Source organism: Oncorhynchus gorbuscha, linkage group LG18 (genome assembly GCF_021184085.1).
Source record: "Oncorhynchus gorbuscha isolate QuinsamMale2020 ecotype Even-year linkage group LG18, OgorEven_v1.0, whole genome shotgun sequence".
In the NCBI taxonomy this organism is placed as follows: domain Eukaryota; kingdom Metazoa; phylum Chordata; class Actinopteri; order Salmoniformes; family Salmonidae; genus Oncorhynchus; species Oncorhynchus gorbuscha.
In genome coordinates, this window is record NC_060190.1 from 1,221,001 (window position 1) to 1,228,725 (window position 7,725).

Here is a 7,725-nt window from a genome sequence, read left to right on the forward strand (position 1 = left end):
CCATATCAGGAACACCAGCTCTTCCCTCCTCCATATCAGGGAACACCAGCCTTCTCCTCCTCCATATCAGCACCAGCCTTCTCCTCCTCCATATCAGGGAACACCAGCCTTTCTCTCCACCAGCCCCGCTCCTCCATATCAGGGAACACCAGCCTTCTCCTCCTCCATATCAGGGAACACCAGCCTTCTCCTCCTCCATATCAGGGAACACCAGCCTTCTCCTCCTCCATATCAGGGAACACCAGCCTCTCACTCCTCCATATCCATATCAGGAACACCAGCCTTCTCCTCCTCCATATCAGGAACACCAGCCTTCTCCTCCTCCATATAGGGAACACCAGCCTTCTCCTCCATATCAGGGAACACCAGCCTTCTCCTCCTCCATATCAGGGAACACCAGCCTTCTCCTCCTCCATATCCAAGGAACACCAGCTAACTCTCCTCCATATCAGGGAACACCAGCCTTCTCCTCCTCCATATCAGGAACACCAGCCTTTCCTCTCCTCCTCCATATCAGGAACACCAGCCTTCCTCCTCCCTCAGGGAACACCAGAGCTCCTCCCCTCCCTATCTGGGAACACCAGCCTTCTCCTCCTCCATATCAAGGAACACCAGCCCGCTCCTCCATATCTGGTAACACCAGCCTTCTCCTTCTCCATATAAAACCAGCCCGCTCCTCCATATCATGGAACACCAGCCCGCTCCTCCATATCTGGGAACACCAGCCTTCTCCTCCTCCATATCTGGGAACACCAGCCTTCTCCTCCTCCATATCAGGAACACCAGCCTTCTCCTCCTCCATATCAGGGAACACCAGCCTTCTCCTCCTCCATATCTGGGAACACCAGCCTTCTCCTCCTCCATATCTGGGAACACCAGCCTTCTCCTCCTCCATATCAGGAACACCAGCCTTCTCCTCCTCCATATCAAGGACACCAGCCCGCTCCTCCATATAAGGGAACACCAGCCTTTTCCTCCTCCATATCAAGGAACACCAGCCCGCTCCTCCATATCAGGGAACACCAGCCTTCTCCTCCATATCAGGGAACACCAGCCTTCTCCTCCATATCTGGGAACACCAGCCTTCTCCTCCTCCATATCAGGAACACAGCCTTCTCCTCCTCCATATCAGGAACACCAGCCCCTGCTCCTCCTCAGGGAACACCAGCCCGGCTCCTCCATAGGAACACCAGCCTTCTCCACCAGCAGCCCTCCTCCTCCATATCAGGAACACCAGCCCTCCTCCTCCATATCAGGGAACACCAGCCCTCCTCCTCCATATCAGGGAACACCAGCCCCCTCCTCCTCTGGTAACACCAGCCTTCCTCCATATCAGGAACACCAGCCCCTCCTCCATATCAGGAACACCAGCCTTCTCCTTCTCCATATTTGGGAACACCAGCCTTCTCCATATTTGGGAACACCAGCCTTCTCCTCCTCCATATCAGGGAACACCAGCCTTCTCCTCCTCCATATCTGGGAACACCAGCCTTCTCCTCCTCCATATCAGGGAACACCAGCCTTCTCCTCCATATCTGGGAACACCAGCCTTCTCCTCCATATCAGGGAACACCAGCCTTCTCCTCCTCCATATCAAGGAACACCAGCCCGCTCCTCCATATCAGGAACACCAGCCTTCTCCTCTCCATATCAAGGAACACCAGCCCTCCTCCATATCAGGGAACACCAGCCTTCTCCTCCTCCATATCAGGGAACACCAGCCTTCTCCTCCTCCATATCTGGGTAAACACCAGCCTTCTCCTCCTCCATATCAGGAACACCAGCCCGCTCCTCCATATCAGGAACAGCTCCTCCATATCAGGGAACACCAGCCTTCTCCTCCATATCAGGAACACCAGCCTTCTCCTCCTCCATATCAGGGAACACCAGCCTTCTCCTCCTCCATATCAGGAACACCAGCTCCTCCATATCTGGGAACACCAGCCTTCTCCTCCTCCATATCAGGGAACACCAGCCTTCTCCTTCTCCATATCAGGAACACCAGCCTTCTCCTTCTCCATATTTGGGAACACCAGCCTTCTCCATATTTGGGAACACCAGCCTTTTCCTCCTCCATATCAGGGAACACCAGCCTTCTCCTCCTCCATATCAGGGAACACCAGCCTTCTCCTCCTCCATATCTGGGAACACCAGCCTTCTCCTCCATATCAGGGAACACCAGCCTTCTCCTCCTCCATATCTGGGAACACCAGCCTTCGCTCCTCCATATCAGGGAACACCAGCCTTCTCCTCCTCCATATCAGGGAACACCAGCCTTCTCCTCCATATCAGGAACACCAGCCTTCTCCTCCTCCATATCAGGGAACACCAGCCTTCTCCTCCTCCATATCAGGGAACACCAGCCTTTTCCTCCTCCATATCAGGGAACATATCAGGAACACCAGCCCTCTCCTCCATATCAGGGAACACCAGCCCGCTCCTCCTCCCTATCTGGGAACAGCAGCCTTCTCCTCCTCCATATCAGGGAACACCAGTCTTCTCCTCCATATCAGGAACACCAGCCTTCTCCTCCTCCATATCTGGGGAACACCAGCCTTCTCCTCCTCCATCGAGAGACATATCAGGAACACCAGCCTTCTCCTCCTCCATAGGGAACACCAGCCTTCTCCTCCTCCATATCTGGGAACACCAGCCTTCTCCTCCTCCATATCAAGGAACACCAGCCCCTCCTCCTCCATATCTCGGAACACCAGCCCTCTCCTCCTCCATATCAGGGAACACCAGCCCGCTCCTCCATATCAGGGAACACCAGCCTTCTCCTCCTCCATATCTGGGAACACCAGCCTTCTCCTCCTCCATATCTGGGAACACCAGCCTTCTCCTCCTCCATATCAGGGAACACCAGCCTTCTCCTCCTCCATATCTGGGAACACCAGCCTTCTCCTCCTCCATATCAGGGAACACCAGCCTTCTCCTCCTCCATATCTGGGAACACCAGCCTTCTCCTCCTCCATATCAAGGAACACCAGCCCGCTCCTCCATATCAGGGAACACCAGCCTTCTCCTCCTCCATATCTGGGAACACCAGCCTTCTCCTCCTCCATATCAGGGAACACCAGCCTTCTCCTCCTCCATATCAGGGAACACCAGCCTTCTCCTCCTCCATATCTGGGAACACCAGCCTTCTCCTCCTCCATATCAGGAACACCAGCCTCCTCCTCAGGAACACCAGCCCGCTCCTCCATATCTGGGAACACCAGCCTTCTCCTCCTCCATATCAGGGAACACCAGCCTTCTCCTCCTCCATATCAGGAACACCAGCTTCTCCTCCTCCATATCCATATCAGGGAACAGTTCTCCTCCATATCAGGGAACACCAGCCTTCTCCTCCTCCATATCAGGGAACACCAGCCTTCTCCTCCTCCATATCCAGGAACACCAGCAGCTCCTCCATATCTTGGAACACCAGCCTTCTCCTCCTCCATATCAGGAACACCAGCCCGCTCCTCCATATCTGGGAACACCAGCCTTCTCCTCCTCCATATCAGGGAACACCAGCCTTCTCCTCCTCCATATCAAGGAACACCAGGAACACCAGCCCCTCCTCCATATCTGGGAACACCAGCCTTCTCCTCCTCCATATCAGGGAACACCAGCCTTCTCCTCCTCCATATCAAGGAACACCAGCCCGCTCCTCCATATCTGGGAAACACCAGCCTTCTCCTCCTCCATATCTGGGAAACACCAGCCTTTTCCTCCTCCATATCAAGGAACACCAGCCCGCTCCTCCATATAAGGGAACACCAGCCTTCTCCTCCTCCATATCAGGGAACACCAGCCTTCTCCTCCTCCATATCAGGAACACAGCCCTCCTCCTCCATATCAGAACACCAGCCCGCTCCTCCATATCAGGGGAACACCAGCCTTCTCCTCCTCCATATCAGGAACACCAGCCTTCTCCTCCTCCATATCTGGGAACACCAGCCTTCTCCTCCTCCATATCAGGGAACACCAGCCTTCTCCTCCTCCATATCTGGGAACACCAGCCTTCTCCTCCTCCATATCAGGAACACCAGCCTTCTCCTCCTCCATATCAGGGAACACCAGCCTTCTCCTCCTCCATATCAGGAACACCAGCCTTCTCCTTCCTCCATATCAGGAACACCAGCCTTCTCCTCCTCCATATCAGGGAACACCAGCCTTCTCCTCCTCCATATCAGGGAACACCAGCCCATCTCCTCCATATCAGGGAACACCAGCCTTCTCCTCCTCCATATCAGGGAACACCAGCCTTTTCCTCCTCCATATGCCTTCTCCTCCTCCATATCAGGGAACACCAGCCTTCTCCTCCTCCATATCAGGAACACCAGCCTTCTCCTCCTCCATATCAGAACACCAGCCTTCTCCTCCTCCATATCTGGAACACCAGCCTTCTCCTCCTCCATATCAAAACACCAGCCTTCTCCTCCATATCAAGGAACACCAGCCCGCTCCTCCATATCAGGGAACACCAGCCTTCTCCTCCTCCATATCAGGGAACACCAGCCTTCTCCTCCTCCATATCAGGGAACACCAGCCTTCTCCTCCTCCATATCAGGGAACACCAGCCTTCTCCTCCTCCATATCTGGGAACACCAGCCCTCCTCCTCCATATCAGGGGAACACCAGCCTTCTCCTCCTCCATATCAGGAACACCAGCCTTCCCTCCTCCATATCAGGAACACCAGCCTTTTCTCCTCCATATCAGGGAACACCAGCCTTCTCCTCCTCCATATCAGGGAACACCAGCCTTCTCCTCCTCCATATCAGGGAACACCAGCCTTCTCCTCCTCCATATCAAGGAACACCAGCCCGCTCCTCCATATCAGGGAACACCAGCCCTGATCTCCTCCATATCAGGATCACCAGCATCTCACTGATCTCACTGCGTCTCACTGATCTCACTCGTCTCACTGATCTCCTCTGCATCTCACTGATCTCCTCTCGTCTCACTGCTTCTCACTCTGCGTCTCACTGATCTCCTCTGCGTCTCACCAATCTCCTCCATATCAGGGAATCTCCTCGTCTCACTGATCTCACTCTGCGTCCCTGATCTCAGGTCTCACTGATCTCACTCTGCGTCTCACTGCTTCTCCTCTCGTCTCACTGATCTCACTCTCGTCTCACTGATCTCACTGCGTCTCACTGCTCACCTTACGTCTCGTCTCACCCCTCGTCTCACTGATCTCACTCTCGTCTCACTGGAACTGATCCAGCTCCGTCTCACTGATCTCACTCTGTGTCTCACTGCGTCTCACTGATCTCACTCTGCGTCTCACTGATCTCACTCTCGTCTCACTGCTTCTTACTCTCACTGATCTCACTCGTCTCACTGATCTCACTCGTCTCACTGATCTCACTCTCGTCTCACTGATCTCTGCTTCTCTGCATCTCACTGATCTCCTCTGTCTCACCAGTCTCTCTGCGTCTCACTGATCTCACCCTGCGTCTCACTGATCTCCTCACGTCCTCCTCATCTCTGTCTCTCGTCTCACTGATCTCACTCTCGTCTCACTGATCTCACCCTGCGTCTCACTGATCTCACCTGCGTCTCACTGATCTCACCCTCGTCTCACTGATCTCACTCTGCGTCTCACTGATCTCACTTTGCGTTTGTCTCACCGTCTCACTGATCTCACTCTGCGTCTCACTGATCTCACCTCTGCGTCTCACTGATCTCACTCTGCGTCTCACTGATCTCACTTTCATTTCACTGATCTCTCACCCTCGTCTCACTGATCTCACTCTCTCGTCTCTGATCTCTCGTCTCACTGATCTCTCACTCTCGTCTCACTGATCTCACTCTCGTCTCACTGATCTCACTTCTCGTCTCACGATCTTACTGCATCTCAATCTGCGTCTCACTGTGATCTCACTCTCGTCTCACTGATCTCACTCTCTCTCACTGATCTCACTCTCGTCTCACTGATCTTACTGCGTCTCCTCTGCATCTCTCACTGATCTCACTTCTCGTCTCACTGATCTCACTCGTCTCACTCATCTCACTGCGTCTCACTGATCTCACTGATCTCACTCTGCGTCTCACTGATCTCACTGCGTCAGCTCCGTCTGGCGTATTGAGGCAGGACTCGGTTGTATACGGACGATCGTCTTTAGTGACGGTCCGGTGGATCTCTTAATATCCTCCGATCAGTCGCTTTTGCTTGACTCTGAAGATAGTGATGTTGATCGATCCCGTAACCCACGACATTTAAAATGTAGGCGCCAGCAGAGGCTTCAAAGTAGGCCTATGACTCCTTTCAATCGGGAAACTCCCGGTTGCCGCATCGAAAGTGCCCTTCGTGCGTCATCTTCCCTCCACGAAGTGCTGTCTGCAGATCCTGCTTACTCGAGCTAGCACTTCCTTCCTCTTCCAGGACATACATGGAGCCACTTCTTCAAAACCTTGTGGTTCTTGAGCAACCCGGCAGGATTTGTTTGGAACAGTTCAGCACAGCCTGGCGCTATACACAGTTCATACAGCTATACAGTTCATACAGCCTGGCGCTATACAGTCCATACGGCCTGGCACTATACGGTTCATACAGCTGGCGCTATACAGTTCATCACAGCCTGACGCTATACAGTTCATCACACAGCCTGGCGCTATACAGTTCACACAGCCTGGCGCTATACAGTTCACACAGCCTGGCGCTATACAGTTCACACAGCCTGGCGCTATACAGTTCATACAGCCTGGCGCTATACAGTTCATACAGCTATACAGTTCATACAGCCTGGCGCTATACAGTTCATACAGCTATACAGTTCATACAAGCCTGGCCCTATACGGTTCATACAGCTATACAGTTCATACAGCCTGGCGCTGTACAGTTCATACAGCCTGGCGCTATACAGTTCATACAGCCTGGCGCTATACAGTTCATACAGCCTGGCACTATACAGTTCATACAGCCTGGCGCTGTACAGTTCATACAGCCTGGCACTATACAGTTCATACAGCCTGGCGCTATACAGTTCATACAGCCTGGCGCTATACAGTTCACACAGCCTGGCGCTATACAGTTCACACAGCCTGGCGCTATACAGTTCATACAGCCTGGCGCTATACAGTTCACACAGCCTGGCGCTATACAGTTCACACAGCCTGGCGCTAATACAGTTCATACAGCCTGGCGCTATACAGTTCATACAGCCTGGCGCTATACAGTTCATACAGCCTGGCGCTATACAGTTCATACAGCCTGGCGCTATACAGTTCATACAGCCTGGCGCTATACAGTTCATACAGCCTGGCGCTATACAGTTCATACAGCTATACAGTTCATACAGCCTGGCGCTGTACAGTTCATACAGCCTGGCGCTGTACAGTTCATACAGCCTGGCGCTATACAGTTCATACAGCCTGGCGCTATACAGTTCATACGGCCTGGTGCTATACAGTTCATACGGCCTGGCGCTATACAGTTCATACGGCCTGGCGCTATACAGTTCATACGGCCTGGCGCTATACAGTTCACACAGCCTGGCGCTATACAGTTCACACAGCCTGGCGCTATACAGTTCACACAGCCTGGCGCTATACAGTTCATACAGCCTGGCGCTATACAGTTCATACAGCCTGGCGCTATACAGTTCACACAGCTATACAGTTCATACAAGCCTGGCGCTGTACAGTTCATACAGCCTGGCGCTATACAGTTCATACAGCCTGGCGCTATACAGTTCATACAGCCTGGCGCTATACGGTTCATACAGCCTGGC

At 53.2% G+C, this 7,725-nt stretch overlaps 1 pseudogene; it reads right to left on the bottom strand.

Moving 5' to 3' along the window:
* Positions 1 to 3,415, bottom strand: part of LOC124003119 — an 18,661-nt pseudogene extending 15,246 nt beyond the window's left edge.
* Positions 3,416 to 7,725: the final 4,310 nt, after the last annotated feature.